Here is a 16,967-nt window from a genome sequence, read left to right as displayed (position 1 = left end):
CTTTATTTTACTGTATATATGTAAGTGAACTGTTAACTATTTTTACAGCTCAGAAGGAGATTAGCCTAGAATTACAGTATCCAAATTACTATATTTTATGTCCCTTTCTAAAAGAAATTCCCTTCACAGTGTAGATAATTCCTTAGCAACAATACTGAAACTTTTTGAAATTTTGTTTGTGTATGTTTTCAGATTAAAAATGGCCTTTTCCTTATAAACGAGTTTTTCCAAAATATTCTCTTTTTCTCTTATTTTTTGCTAAAACACAATTTATAAAACAAAAAGAGAAAACTACACTTTCTGCTTTATGAGGTTTCTTTATACTTCAGCTTACTTTAGGCTTCCAGGGGTGGTGTTTGGTCACATGTCTAACTTCTAATTATAGGTATTTATACTGAATATGATTTATTGTTAATATAATAGATTTGGAGCATGGGATCAAGCTACTAGCTTTAAGCTATATTTTGCACGTATGGCATTTTCTATTCTGTTTCAAACACATAGATTTTGTCCCCTGCACTGCATGGGCTTTGGGCTTTTTTTGCCAAATTTGACTTGGAAGTCTCCCGATTAACTTTTTTTAATGCCAGTACTAATCTTTGTCTATATATCTTTCTAAATTTGATGTTATATATTGCTACAATTATATGGTATTATATATTATCTGTATCAGTAATCTGTTTTAGATGGAGTGAGAAGTCAGGCTTTGGCCATGTGCCTGTCAATCTTTAAATTACAAGAATTGTGGACACAGCTTCAAAGAAAGGAGAAAACAAATTGCAATTATGGTATGTTTGGCAAAGATCCAGTCACCCACTAAAGTGGGTGTTCAATACCTTTTGACAGAAAAAAAAAGCAATGCAAAAAGCAATGGAGAGTGTGAACTGCCTCAGCTCTTCCTTGAAATTCCTTTTTTCTCTCAGTAAAGATCTGTGATCTTCAGCAGGAATTCCAAATAGCTTTTCCCTTGGCCTCTCCTGAGGAAGATTAGCATGACACAGTGCAAGAAAAGTACAAATTAAGCACCACCAACTTCAGTAGCCTCTCCCTCCAAATTACATCTGCTCAAGCATCTCCTTACTTTGCCTCCCACAGCACCAATCCACTGGAAATCCTGCAAGCATCTTTAAATGCTCTGTAAATAGACACCACCACTTCTTCCCAGGCAGCTCTCATCAAGTACTCTGGCCTCCCCACAGCACAGGATACCCCTGGTATCATTCTTCACCCAATACTTTGTGAGCATGCAGATCCTCTAGGCAAAATCTAGCACCTTGCAGTCAGGCAGGTTTTGCATCAAACCCCACAGGTGCAGGGTAGCTTGCAATAAAATAAAGTTTGGAGAACTCTTCTGTTGTCTAAACATCGTGGTTTAAATTAGTCGTATGGAATTTGTGATATTCAGTGTTATGGAGGACTTGGAGAAGACTAAGTTGATTGTCTGACTGTAGTTCAGTTAACAGGATACAATTTCTGTGACAATCATGTGTTACTATAATTTGGTTCTAAATGGAACACAAGGTATTTCCTTCAGTTTTACAGGTAAAAATGACTGAAAGGGAAACAAGTGTGGAAAGCATTAATTATCTACTAAGTTTGATATATTACTGCATTAATTAAACTGAACTAATTTTTGCTTAACAAGGTTTTTTTTTGGGTTGGAGCAAAGTGATTTAAGTATATTAAAACAAAATTTTATCTTCTTCTTGAGTTCTATTGGGTTAGTAATTTTCAGAATAAGCATTGTCCTGTAAATTTACTGTTTTAATGTAAGATAAACCCCCCATTGATGAATATCTTCTCTTCCTGTTGACAGTTGCATCATTCTATATAATTAAACCATATTTAGGTGGGATAACGTCTTGACCTGGATGTTTTACCTGACAATTAGACTTAAACTGTGAGATTGTTTTGTATAATGGAAAGGGTTTCTCTCTTCAGTTTGGTCTAAAGATAAGAGTCATTACAGCCTTTGGGACAATAGCAAACAATAGATTATCTTCCTGTGCTGTTGCTGGAGGCCTATGATTGTCATTCTCTTTCCACAGTGGATTGCAGTAATCAGAATTTTCATTCAGGCTGAAAAAAAAAAGTGGCAGTCAGAACCCCAGGTTGTCATTGCAGAGGCTATAATGAACTTTGATGTGTTTAATTATATAAATGGAACTTCAGTCTTCTACTGGGGAAAGAATCTTTTAAGAATAAATATTCTTAATCTTCCAAGAAATGTTACAAAGGAGCTCCTTCAGGTGAAAAAAATAAATCGTTGGATCCCAATTAGCTCCACAGGGGAAAAGGATGGACTCACAGCCACCTCCTGCCTCTCAGCTGTGAGAATTATCCAGCCTTAGAAGAGGGAGCCATGGCAACAGAAAAGCTCTTCCTCTATATGCAAATTCCTGAAACTCTTTGAAGTCACAAAATTTTTCCTGAAGTTGTCTAGTCAGAGATGTGTCTTGATGTAGCTGAGTGCCATGAGGTGATGCAGGTCTGGTCTTCCTGAGACTGGAATACAAATTCAAACCAACCATGGCATCAGTATATCCTGATGAAACGTGGGTGGGCTGTGCTCTGCTTGTGTTGTTGAGGCAGGACAGTGTTGGTGGTAGTTAATTAAAACATGTAGAATGTAAATTAGTTTGGTAAGTTACTCAGATGTAAAGTTTTCAAACCAACTCGCTTGGCTACTTTGTATAGAGTGGCCCAAACACTTCTACTGTCCAATGTGGAAGTGTACATTCCTTTAGTTTCCTGATAAAATCTGTATTTTGTTCCCTAATTTTAGGCTGTGGCTTCGTTTCCTCTCATAATAGGCATCTCATTAAATATATAGAATAAACTTCAGGAAAGAAACTAAAGATCAGCTGATAAACCATTTTCAACTAGAATATTTTGGCGGATTTAAAAACTCACTCTTGCTGTATATTTATGGTTTGAGTCAAAAATATGCTAAATTACTACCTGCTGGTCTTCAATTACTTTTTGTAATGAGAAACAAGAGATTCTATGAAGGCTTTATACTTGTGCCCAGGTGTATAAAGTGTCTACTTCTATTGTGGGGCTATAAGCATTGAATGCATAAACCATCAGACAGGTTCTATTTTTTTAATGATTATTTAAAAGAAAATACCTACTTTTTTGACAGTGTTTTAAAAAGAGTGAAGAGCCAGATTTGAATTGGAATTGTATTGAATTATTGAATTAAGCCTGTAAAAGAACCCAGATCAAAATCTGGCTGTTGGTCAGCAGTGAATTAGTAGAAAAATACAGTAGCTAATGACCATTTCTTTCATTGCATGCTGCCTTATGCTTACAGGAACTTGGTTATATGGGCATTAGTCATCATTTCCCAATATTAATTTCCTAGATAATCTCATTACAGAATTGATTTGAACTGTTATTTTCTGCCTGACAGCTTTTTGGCTCAGCATGTGAGGCATTAAAATCAAATGTAAGATGCATACTTTGCTTTTCACTGGAAACACACTGGGTATGAATTTACAACCCCTTCTTTCCTTTGCCTTGACTTTCCTTGGCTTACAGTAAAACTACTGAATATGTTTATTTTTATGTTTCTTATATGTAAGAATTTTTTACTAAATGTAGAATACAGTCAGTTTAAAGGGTCTTAAAATTCATACTCTCAGGCCATTATGTTTCAGAGTGTTATATTTTTTAGATGTTTCTTTTAAACAAGATTAGCTGAGATAAAGGAATATAAGGAAAAATAGTGCACAGTACTGCTTAAGCTGTCCCATCTCAGTTCTCAGGACGTTTAATAATTGATGATTCTTCTGTCAATAAAAGGTCACATTTAATTTGTCATACCAATTCCATTCTGTCTCTTATTTTTCCACATTAAGAAAGTAGACATATCCCCATTAATTTCCATGTAAGCATGGATGCTTTTAGTGTTTGAATACCATGAAAAGATTTCATTGTAGGGGATGATTTAAATTCATCACTTGCTTTGCAGAGCTCCTTAACAGTTGGCCTGGAATACAACACGATGATTTTAATTCAAGAGTTAAGTAAAACAAATCCGAAGTTTCATCTGTGTAGTGCAATAAACAGGTATCACTTGTGACAGTGCAGTGGGCTCATATATGTTTGAAGACAGTTGCACTTGGTATGGACAATGCAGAGACATTAATTTATATATATATATGTGATTATATATCATTCATTTAAAATTGGGTAGGCCAACTTCATTACTAAAATCGTTTCTTTGTGTCATAATTGTAATTTGACTGTCTGGTCAGATGAGGATGAGCTTGTTGGATTTTTCCATGTTTACTTCAAAATGTACTGTAACTGTATATCTTTGCAGAGAAGCTATACTGGTGTACTTAAAATTGGACTTCTAAGAGTAGAATTTACCAGAGTAAGAAGCACAAATTCTTTGGAAATATAACAGAGTGTGCCATTACATGTTTCATATGATGCCTACTCTTAGTAACCTGCTTTTGTTTTTGATGGCACAACCAGAGGGAAAGGTAGGATATTGCAGAAACTACTTGTAATTGCAATAGGCATATTAGGAATGGGGGTGGTTTTGGTGCATACATTTTGATTTACAAAATAATTTACATTTGACTTGCAGTCTGCAAGGAGCCCAAAGAAGGAACCCAATTCTGATTACAGCCGAAGCTTCATCCTAGTAAGAATACAGAGAGGGATAATTATAGGTATATATCAAAACACTTTTTTTTAGGAATGTCAATGTAGTGCTTTACAACCATTCTGTTACTTCAAATTATGCTGTTATGAAACAAGAAAGAAAGGTGCTTATAGATTTTATGGGTGGATTATAAAACTGGATTTATAGACCCAATATTGATCTTCTGTGAATTTGGATTTGTGTGTTGTACCCCCAGAACAGGCTCATAAAATACTTGAAATATTTCTACAAAACATACTCAGAAGAGATAAATTTATATTTAATAATGTTATATGTAGCAATAATGTTACAGATTTCTAAGTTAAATACCACTATTGGAAGATTGTATTACACAGTACTAATCATTAATCTTCATGATAAAATGTTCTAAGACAGTGTCCTCTCATTAGATTTGATGGGAATCAATTTTCCATCTGAAAGAAAGAGGTTGCACAGGCCTATTTATATTTCTTGACAGTCTTCATGCTAATGGTAAATTTTCTGAATAAGCTTCAAAGCTGTAAAACTAGTGTGTTGATAAAGGCTGACAATTAAAACATCTTCATTAGCCAGTCACGCTGAGCCAGAATAAATAAGAATTTTATTGTTAATACTCCTAACCTTCAGCAGCTCGTTGTCAAACCTTTCTTTCAGATTGTAATTTGTGTTGAGCACTGATTAATGTAAAACCACTGCCAATAAATAAGTTTTGTTCACAAGACAACAGTTCCAATGGCAACTTAATATTTTGCAATTCTTGTAACTCTTGTAACTCCTGTGCAGAGCACAAGCTCCATGTCTACTGAGTACTTACGGAAACTTCAAACTAAGAGTAAAACATAACTAGCCACAATGATTGCTCCAAAGTAGGGAAAAGAAGTGAGGATTCCAGCCTCTCCAGTGCTTCCAGTGATCTACTCAAGATTTTGAGGTAGCTGTTGGTAGGTTATAGATCTATTGCAGAGGTAAAGGAATGGATTTGTAACTGGGATCTGGTGAAAAGGAGTAAGACAAGAGTGAGAAAATGGTCCTGACCAAGCAATGAGGTTACAAACAGAGGAAAAGTAGGATTTCACCCAGGTTTCCTCCAAACCAGTTTACTGAGCAGGTGCAGAAATCAGAGGCAGTTTTGAAGTGTCACTCCATGGCAGGGATTGAATTTAGAGAAGGATTCAGTCTGGTGACAACCCGAGGGAGGATTTGACAAGCATCTGGACAGAGCTTGGCAGCGACATGTGAAAGTGTCAGCGAGGTGACAGACTGGGATTACTGTCTGAAGAAAATAAAGCTGGATAAGAAGCCAGAGAAGGGGAAGAGAGAATTCATCGCTTCCAGAGCTGGAGCAGAGTGCATCATAGTTTGCTCCTGCTTTTGTCCCGAGCAGAGGATGAAGTGTCCCAAGACAGTGTAGTGTAACACCCATGCCAGAAGTACTGTCTTCCATTTGGCTTCTCTTTTAAACTAGAGTACTGGAAATAAATACTATGACAAAATTAAGTATTGTAGGTTGCAGAGCCAAATCCTCAAACATAAGTAAATTAAAGTTGTTTGCCTGGTCCTTATGCAAATGTATCAGATGGAAGTCTTTAATTATTTAATTGTGCCTACATGATATTTTCCCCCCAGAACCTGCTACTTATTTGTGAAACAGATATATCTCCTTTGGGGATTAAGTGGGCATTTTATAGTAATGAATGCTTTGTTTTTGACACAACTGACCTTAGTTGTCTCATACTTCAGGGTTTAATTTTGCTCTCCTTTTCCCCAGCATCAGCAAAATATTAATAATACTGACCTGTCACACCTTGAGTGTTCTAAAAATTAATGTATTAGTGGGCATCTGATAGCCATGACAGGAAGATATTATAAAAATTACCAAGTCTGGTTTAATAACACTTTAATTGATGTATGGTAAATAAAACATAGGATTATGTCTTGAACAAAGAGAATAAAACTAAAAATGCCAAACAGCTATTCATTAAGGAGTTTCCAGTCTGTGAACTGTAGGAATAAGGGACCCAGTGGAAAAATAATAAGCATGTGATTATGCAGTTTTAGCAAAAACACATTACAGAAAGGCAACTCCAGTTCTGGTATTTACTGCTGTTTCGTTTCTTGACATAATTTTGGGTTAATTTATGGATTAGCTATGTAAATCTTGCCTTAGGACTTATCAGATGCTTGGTTTTAATATTACTGATTTGAGACATCCTTTATTGATACTGGTATTATTTTGTGAACAGCAAATTGCTGCATTAGTGTATTCCAGAGGAAAGTATATTAAGTAGAAAGTACATCAAAGTACATCTCTTGTTCTGAATTTCTCAGAAGGGATTATTTTTATTTTTATTTTTTTTGAGAGGAGAAAAAAAAGAATAATGCTAGCTAGAAGCTTCTTAAATCTTGGCAGGAGGCTTCTAGAAAACCAGTGATTTCCTTTAGTAGGGGAAGGTAGCCTTATTTCAAGGGTACAGCTGGTTTCTCTGAGCAGGTAAAAATCTGCAGTGAAATCTGTCAGATATTTTGTGACTTTAGTACATTATCTGGTATAACTTATTAAAAAAGCAGGGAAATTATCATGTTGCTATACTTGCAGATGCATTCCTGCTACTTTTTTGGTTTTCATTGTGTGGCAAAGTTACTGTATTTCCATAATTTAGCTTAGGTTTATAACATGCAGTGGTATTGGCTCCGGTTGTTTTCCTGACAGTTCTTTCTGAGAGGTGTGTAGAAGGAAAAATTCAAGAGGATGGGTTAGTCTTAGTCTTCCATAGAGAAATCAGATCTGAAAATGTTTCCAAAGACCAGATTAATTTACAGTCTGAGCTCCCTAAAGGCATGCATTGGCATCCACTTGTAATGATGGAAGATACTCAATGCAAGTTGGATAAAAAGATGTTCTCCAAAGACTGTGTTTTATCTGCCAGTAGTTGGACACAGGCAGAAGCCTTCATGAAATTAATTATGAAACTGTTTCTCAAAAATGTGTAAACATGACAGTGGCAGTGAGATCTTTTGCACCTCTTGGGTCCTGTGTCTTAACTGTGATTGAATTGAGCTGTCAGATTACATATAGAGTGACAACCCTTTACTAGCTGTAGCTGGATGAATAATGCAAAGAATATGTTTGCAATCATCTTTTACTGTATGAAATAATTTTTTTTACTCTTTTAAAACCCCTTTTGAGTTACAGGTAGATTTTGTGTGGCAAGAGGTGTCACAAATATTTAAGAATGTATAGATGTAAACTTGCTGCAAATTCACTTCGAAGGAGTGAAATGCTATGTAATTGACAAACTCAACAATTCATCTAATATTCTGTCAGCTGCATGCCATTAGTCATTCTCTTCAGCTGTGGGTTATCCTCTTGCATTAGAGAGAGGAATAACATTAAGATGTTGGTGGCCAAACTCCAGGAAAATACTTAGTGATGTAACTGCAGTGCTGGAGTATTTATGAATCAGTGATGCAACTTTGTGAATTTTTTAGATTAAATTTATAAAGTTATCCTCCCAAGCTCATCTTTATGCAGAAAATGAGAATCCTGAAGTTCATGAAAATTCTAGATTTTTAGTGTTTCCTGAAAACAAGGCCATTCAAGGTGGCTGGTTAAAATATGCATATTTAGTAGGAGTTGAAAAGACTGACTGTGGTGAGCACTGTCATTCTACTGACGTTAGTAGAGCTGTCACATTTTTGATGCTACTGTTTTTGTAGTCTTGCCTATTATTTGCTTCTTATGCTTCTATTCCTAAGTCACATCCCCAAATATTAATCTAGTTCCAATCAGCACGTCAGAATTATAATTTCTAATCGAACTTTTAAAAAATCTCTGACATTTAATTGCCCTTCCCAGAATTGTTCTCCACTTAATTTTTTGCTTAGTGGAGGGAAGGGGGAAATGCCTAAAATAGTAAGTACAATGAAATACCTGTGAAGCCTTCTTAAAAGCTAAAACACCACCTGTCCTTCTCTGATGAATTAAAAAAAAAAAAAAGAGAGAATATTCAGCAGTGAAAAAAGTTATAAAATTCTCAGTGATTAATACAATTTTTTTTCTAAATAAAGAGTGCAATGCTTTAATAGATGCATATTGCATTTTCAAATTAATGTATTTTAAATCCTACTACTGGCATTATTCAGACTTACATTTCAAATATTCTAAAGTCTGTCAAAGGAATGTTTTCCCTGTTAAGCACAATAAAGTTTCTGGTTACAGAAAAATGGAGAAGGTATTTTTTAATTTAAATCTTGAAGTCATAACTTCATAACTTTTTGCAACTGCATAAATTGTTGCTTTATTGCAAAAAGTTTATGAGAATGTCCAGCTATATAGAATGGATTCAGCTATATTTTATATGATTTTAAAGTGAGCTGTTGCTTTTGCCAAGTGTTCTTAGAAACACAGTCTGAATTTTCAAGTGATCTCATTGTCCAGATTTGTACTGCGCCTTCTTGTTTCCTTATAGCTCTGTCAGCACTTTTCCCCTCCTTTCCCATTTTAGGCTTAAAATGGCCTATTGGTCTGACGTATTGATCACACTCAGTCCCATGACTGATATTGATTATATTCTCAATGGGACCGTAGGCTGTCATCAAATGTACTTTTTCTTTCATATCAAGATGACGTTTGATTGGCTTATTTGATGCTAGAAGGCAGCTGTGCTTGGTTATGATCAATACACTTGTATTCTCTGTTCCTTATCATTCTCAGTGAGACTACATTAGCAAATGAACCATGAAAATGCTTCAACTACCTGTCAAACTGTAGGAAAATCTTACTGCTGTTCTTAGGTAATGTGCAGGTACTCTCCTGGGCTCCTTCCCGGACTACTATTTCTGTGGTTCCAGTCTGAAATGGCATAAAGTATAGCAGATTTTTTGCTAAAGGTAGATCATGTTTCAGGTCTTCTTTACTTTGCCTTGGCTGCATGGGGACACTTAGGAAAGTTGATCCAAATTAACTGCAGAAATAATATTAGTCAAACTTTATTAAATGGGTATGTGAATCCTCTTATTCAGAATTAAGGTGGCCTTAATTCTCCTTGTTAAGAATTTTCTCTTTCATTCAGAATAAGGATAACCACACAAAATGTTTATACAGTTGAACTAATCTCCTTCAGGATCCCATTTTAATTAGTTTGGGTTAATTCTTCAGTATTCCCCTTTAGATGACTTTTTCAGCAATACATTATCACTACTAGTTCAGATACAGCCTCTTCATGCTGATGAGTATTTGGTGGTATCAGAAGGAGTGAAAATTCAAAGCTTTGGTGCATAATACAAAAGTTGCACTCAGTAACTTGTTGTGTTGTGTCACAGATAAAAAGACCATGTTACTTTTTAAGCCATAGTGCTGTAAGACAACTTCTGTGTGCCTCCATGTGTATAGGTGAAGGAACTGACCTCATGTATAATTTTTTTTTTTTTAATTAGGAGCTACACAGGCAGCCAAGTGGTCCCTTCAAACCCAAATTATTCTGTGATTCTGTAAAACTGATCCTATGTAAATAAATACAGAGAGAAATGGAAAACCTTTTTCCATATTTTCTGGGTGAATGTATGTCATTTACTTATTCAACCTGAGTGTGTTTAGCAAAGCATAGTGGAAAATAAGAGAGGGGATACAGAAATAAGAGGAAGAGTTTGAAATTGGGTACCACAAAATAATGCTCTTGTTAAAATGACAAAGAGAGCAGAACAGTTGCTTCCACTTTTCTCATCAAGTGAATATTTCAAGCATAAATAAGAAGTTTGCACTTAAATGGAAAAACAAGTAAGGTGGCTTTTTTTTTTCCCCCCCAGCTACATAAATCAGGTTACTGTGTATTTCTGAGCTAACATAATTATAGTATATTATTTTTTAAACCTATTGTTAAATCTGGCCAGATGACATGACATTTTACATCAAAAAATATTATTTGGGTAAAGCACTACTATTCCTTTCCCTGCATTAATTTCCCTCTGTCAAATTTAGACTCTATCTACATGACTGTAATCCTGATTGATGACTTTAATATAAATGAAGGTACATATGTTTTCTATTATCAGACATGACAATGGGATTACTGGAAGCATTAATATAATATCTAACACTGTGTGTTCCTTATTTTTAACCATTCATATCAGAAAATATTTTGGCAGGAAATATACATTTTTAAAATATGTTCTTAAATTTTATTTTGGAGTTGTCCTTTTGTTGCTGTGATTATTTTGACGTAAGGTGTGTTACTTTGAGTTTGGTGATTCCTGAAAATTTGTGTGGCTGAGACTCCGAATGAGCATAAGGACAGAGAAGAAATTGTGCAACCAGAATAGTCTTGCCTCTGTAGCAGAATCCCTTTGATATCTATTAGCTTTCCAATAAACCACTCTCAGGGGGTAACTCATTCTTGCCTTCCTTCCGCATAGCTGATTTTGTGGGACAGCAAACACAGGCTGCTCTTTTAAGATGTAGCTGACGTGTACTGGTAGCATTTACTGGTTTGGTTACAGAGAAGGAGCAGAAGCACTTAGTAGCTATTGTTGGAATTAGATTTCTGCATGTATCAGCTCTCAAAGACACTATGTTCCCACCTGTCAAATTTTCTTTTTCCATAAGGTGAATACGTGAGGAAAATAAAAAAAGTTATTGATTCTAAAACGTGGTCTTCCATCACATTAAGGAATATAATATCTTAAAAATATTGTGATTTTTTTCCCTAAAGTGTGTTGACGTGAAAATGTTATTATCTTTGATTTCAAAAACACTGGTTATTATGGGTTTCTAAGATCCAAATCTTCTCCTTTTGTATAGTATTAGTTCCTGCCATTATCATTTCATAGCAACTGCTTTAAAAAAAAAAAAACAACAAAAACCCCTAATTCACATTTTAAAGTTTAGGATTATATTTTGGAAGATACACGTCTTCTGGTACTTGCATAGTAAAAGAGGAGTATTCAGTGGTCTTTTCTATATTTTAATGATTTGTATGTGCAGTCATGGTTAAATGTGTAGATAAGGTGAAGGTTAATGTGCTTGTGCTATCAAATTTTTCATTGGTTGTTTTTTTTTTTTTAATCATTAGTGTTATGACATTCACTATGATTTTTTAATAAGAGGTCAAATCATATTTATAATTTTTCTCTTAGGAAGGACTAGATTGTAAGGTACTACTTGAATTTCTACATTGAAAAAAAACTACACTAAGTGGTCACACACAAATCACCCAATCAAACAGTTTACAATCTTACAGTGTTTTCATATCATTAAACAACTTTCATTTTTGCATAATGAGCAGATGTGAGAAACTAGTGTATTTGTCTTCATTGAAATCACTGCCATTTCTACTTAGGCTTCTTAGAAGAAAATGACTTCACAAATATTAACCATCAACTAATTAAGATGTACTTAATTAAATGCAAATGCTACTTAGCAAAAGCAGTTGAGAGAAATGCATGTGATTAGGGAATTAGTAACTGATTAACTGATTAACACTTGGAGTTACAAGATAGGCACCTAAACAGTAGCAATGAATGCAGAAACTTCTCTTGGTGAAAATAAAACAAGGGGAAAATACATCATCTTTTCAAATTTTGTTTGTTGAAAAGCTTTACAGCTGAAGAATATACTAGGAATATAAATTCCAAGTGAATGTTGCTTTATGTTCAATAATTAGAGAGGTTAAAAATTATTGAAAATGTTGAAAATTTATCAACCTGCCTCATGCAGATAGGTTTTTTTGACAGCTGGTCATTTGAGAACTAGAACAGAAAATAATTACGTATGAGGTAACATAGTGTTGCTGCTGTTTTCAAGGACACTTGTCATTTTAGTAACATTAAAGCTTATGTTGACAGCCTTTATCTTTAGAAGAGATAAGAATAAACACTGTCAAGATGCTGTGAAGGCTTCTGGGATTAATAAAACATTTAAAGTATCCTAATGTCTGTCAAAGTATATGTTATATACAAGCACTGAACTGATTCAAGAGAAAAATTGGTCTGTCAGTCAGATACTGTTGCTGCTTTTTTTCCCCCTCCAAATACTCTTAAGATTGTTGGGCTAAACAAGATAGTAAATGATGAATTGCATGTAAATATTATTGCTTGCCCTTTCTGTGGCTTATTTGATTAGTTTTTCGGAGATTAAATTCTAAATTCTCCTTACTGAAAAATCTGGGTCAGCTTTTCACACTTGTATGTGCATGTTAATTAGAGACATCTTCTCTCAGAGTTCATCTTCTATAAGAAAAAACAACAACAAAACAAAGCAACCAAACAGCAAAACAAATAGAATTAAAAAAAAAAAAAAAAAAAAAAAAAGGGTCATCTTTTCAGGCTGAATTTCCATTCAGTACTTCTGATAAAGGGCAAATAAGATAAGGAGATTTGAATGAGAGATCACAAGTGCCTGATTGTGCAAGAGGACAGAAGCTGAATGGAAGCATTATGGGCCTACACTTTTTACTATGTATAGTTCACAACCCAGTTCTCTACCTCTTCTGGTTGCTGAAATAAGAAAAATCCACCCTACTCCTCCAGCACCAGGCTTTTGGAAGGAAAAGTTATTTTGCTGTGACAGTTCATGTCAGTCAGGCAGGATATATCCTTTTCTGGCAACTTTGGTGACTGTTTCTTGCTTAGTGATTGGAAAGGACTACAACACTATTAAAATTATAGTGTTAGTTTATCCTGTTGATTGATTGCTGTGTGCTTATTAGCAGATAAAAAGTGTCCTAGCATCAGAAATTGAGTGGGTTTGTAATGATTTTAATAGCTTTTCTGTAATGTGAAGAATTACCCATTTTGCCTTAGATTAATCAGCCAATATGTAGACAAAGTTCTTGCTGCTGAAAGTCTAGTAGAAGACTTCAAATTTGGTTTTTTTATGTTTTCTCTTATTTCAGTGATTTGGGGGGGGTTGTGTGTCTACTTTAGAATTAGGAAGGTAATGTGAGTTAAAGTCATCAATGATTTTTTATAGTTTTGAAGTCTAGTTTTGATAGTCCCATAACTTCAAGGCAATTACATATTAGACTGTTACTTTTTTTTTTTTCCCCTGAATTATAATTAAAAGACATATAGGTATTTCAGAAATGTAAGAAAAAAAATTGAAAGGTATTTTCCCTTCTTCAAGTAAAATTCTTTGTACCTCTATAAGAATAATGCAAAAATTTTAAAATTGTATCTTATATAAATTTATTAAGTACTAACTTTGGGTACAGGTTAAAGTTAGTTTCACATGAAAAACAGGACTGACAGACCACAAAGAACAGATATGGTTTTACTGAGTTTTGAATACAGGTAGGCATATTTTGTTCTTGATGAGCAGAGTCCCCAGAGCAGCTGTAGCTCCTCAGCCGGTATGAGGAGGTCATTCAAGGTGTTGGATGACTGACGTGTTTGAAGCATTAGGATGCAAACATGTCCTCATGTGGGAGGAATGCATGTGGGAAAATACATGGAAATTCAAGGCAAAGAACAGTCTTGACCATTTCAAACTTTACAGCTCATATATGAGGTGTGCAATTGTTTCCCATTGATAACTTTTCTAAACAGGTAAATCAGGAAACAGCGGATGGCAACCAGCACAGCTCACGGGTTTTTAACACTGTGTGAACTCTACTTTTTTTCCTGCAGCCTCCAAATTTATCTACAGTATTGAGGGCAATTGAGTAATAGCAAGGCCTTTTTCGTCCACAGACACCAAGCATTTTTAAAATTGATCTGTTGGGTACCTTACCAAGTATTTCAGGTGCCCAGCAGGTTTCCTATTGACACCAGATTATGCACCTCCTTTTCAGCTTTACTGTCAAGACAAGAAAACCGTGAGAGACATCAGCTGAGCAAGTCATTAGAAGTCTAAAAAGCCAAGAAAAGCCAAGAAACCACAAGCCAACAAACCTGATATAGTCACATTTACATGACACAGTATTGTCATTTATATACATTGTCATTTTAAAAGTTTGGGTTAAAAAAACACTTGAATGATGAGCTCTCATTCTCTGTGATCTTTTGTGCTTAAAAGCAAACTATTATATGTGGCTACCAGGAGCCACAAAAAAGAAGATATTGGCATAAATGAGCTATTTGGGTTTTTCAATTAGAGTTGGAGACATACTAGTGAATTTGGACATGTTCAGCTGAGCAGTACAGAGTCTGAAATCTGCAGTTTTAGTATTTAGGCTCAGCTGCAGTCTTTAATTGTTTTTTGAACTTTAAAATGTAAGTGCATTTTATGTTTTACCACTCTGTGATATAGTAGTCCTTTATTGATTCTACAGGCTTTGAAAAAATTGTTCAATATTAATGTGCAAAGGATTTTTTTTATTTGATACCATTTATTGTGATTTTATTGTCAAGTTTTTTCCTTAGTTTACATAAGGTTTTTATTTCAGCATTTCAGAGACTTTAGCTGGTTTCCAGGAACAGGACTGAGTCCACGTACATTGCTTTATTGTATAGGACCCCTGCAGCGTTTTTTTTTCCCTGTTGTGTTTTTTTTCCCAATTGTACTCTATGCTTCACTGAATTTAGCAGTGATTTTACTGTTCATTTTAAGGCTTTAAATTTTTTTGCCCTCTGTTAAGCACTTGTCTACCCATTTACTACAGGTCAGAATATGACAGCATTTTTTTACTATGCAGTGAAGCATGTATCTCATTAAAAGATGCACAAAGAGTAAGAAGCTTCCCTTGCCCTGTGTATCTAGTGATACCACCAGCTTTGGGGATGTTTCCCAATGGAAAGTTCTTAAAGCATTTTAAAGGAAACTTAAATATCAGACACATTTTACAGATGAGTAAACAAAACCACAAATGAGTAACATGGTTCAACTACATTAAACACAGAATGTAGATGCTCTAGCATCCAGACCAAATTTTCACAGGTGCCATATGTGCTTCATGAATGTAATAAATCAGAATGGTGGCATGGAAGTAGTCTGATACATACAAACAGTTAGCCAGTTCCTCCAGCTTGCTGTTCTCAAACTGCATCTCTGTAATCTGTAAATATTTGTCTATTCATTAGGGAGGTTGGGTTTTTTTTCTTTTTTTAATATTCTTTAAAGCAATTAAATAGAGCAGTAGTTCACTAATGGCTTTGATGTGTGCACACAGACTAGGAGGTCTTTACACCAGGAAGGTGGCCACAAGGAAGTTTTGATGTGTAGTGACTGGCCTTGCTGATTTTCTGGTTGGATCCCCTGTAATACTTGAAGATGTATATTTAAAAGGCCTTGGTGGGTCTTCACCAATGACTCAAGTCTGTGACAAACCCAGCAAAGGTTTAACCAGTTTTTATCATTTTAAATCCTTGAAAAATCAAACCTTTTTACGTCCTGGCATTTCTACATGCAGTCACTCCCTTTAGTGCAGTTTGGATCATTTAACCCCAAATGTGGATCTGTTACATGAGAGAACTATCATTCAACTACAGAGGCACTATTTCTGAACATGGATTAGTGCTAGACTCCAGATTTTATGAGCAAATCAACTGATAAATGGTGAAGAGTTTGCCTGACAGAAAGGCTATATTCTGGTTTTATCTTTCTCGGTTTCACTTTTAGTCATTCTGTTGATTTCAGTATGAATAATTCAGGACAGGGACCTTTCACTCATGTTTCTTTGAATCTTGTGCAACATAAATTGCACCTATTTTAGTCTATAAAGTTCAAATAAAATATTAGACTGCACATGGCAGAGTTTTACAAAAGGGACTTTTTCTAAGTAGCTTTAGTCTTTACATTGGCATTGTTCCCAGTGCATGGTTGAGTGGTTCCTGGTAGTTGGCTATACTGTGCACTTTAAAGAGGAAGGCACAAAGGTCAAGTTGTTGATAAAATCATTAGTGAAATGTCAGAAACAATTTACTCTAAATGAAATATCTCCCTGAAGATAAGAAGTAACCATTATAAAACATTCCTTCCAACTGCATATCTATGCTATTGAATTAACCAGAAAAGAACTGGAGAGTTGACAAAATACAAATGCTAGTGTGGAAGACATATGTTTAGAGAATATTTTCTTTATAAAAGCAAAGGATTAAAGAGAGATTTGATTTTGGGAGAGTTAAAGAAAGAGTTTGTTTTTTTTTTTTAATATTAACTCAGACTAGTTGAACATAATTTCTCAGTATGACCCCCAAATATAGCTTGAGTTTCAAATTACTAGTTGGTAGGCTATAAATAAGCTCAATATAGTACTGTATGTTTACACCGTGACATACTTAATTCTAATAGTGGTATTTCTTGCAATATATGAGAGTGTCCTAGCAGTATTTCATTGGGTCTTACCTGCTGGTGGATAAACTGGAGAGTAAGGCT

General features: G+C 34.9%; 1 protein-coding gene across 1 annotated transcript in view; it reads left to right on the top strand.

The window, feature by feature from the left end:
- Positions 1-16,967, top strand: part of THSD7A (thrombospondin type 1 domain containing 7A) — a 194,794-nt gene that overhangs the window by 100,724 nt on the left and 77,103 nt on the right. The window lies entirely within an intron of this gene.

The sequence above is a fragment of the Heliangelus exortis genome, chromosome 2, assembly GCF_036169615.1.
Source record: "Heliangelus exortis chromosome 2, bHelExo1.hap1, whole genome shotgun sequence".
NCBI lineage: Eukaryota > Metazoa > Chordata > Aves > Apodiformes > Trochilidae > Heliangelus > Heliangelus exortis.
This window is presented reverse-complemented; position numbering and strand designations above follow the sequence as displayed.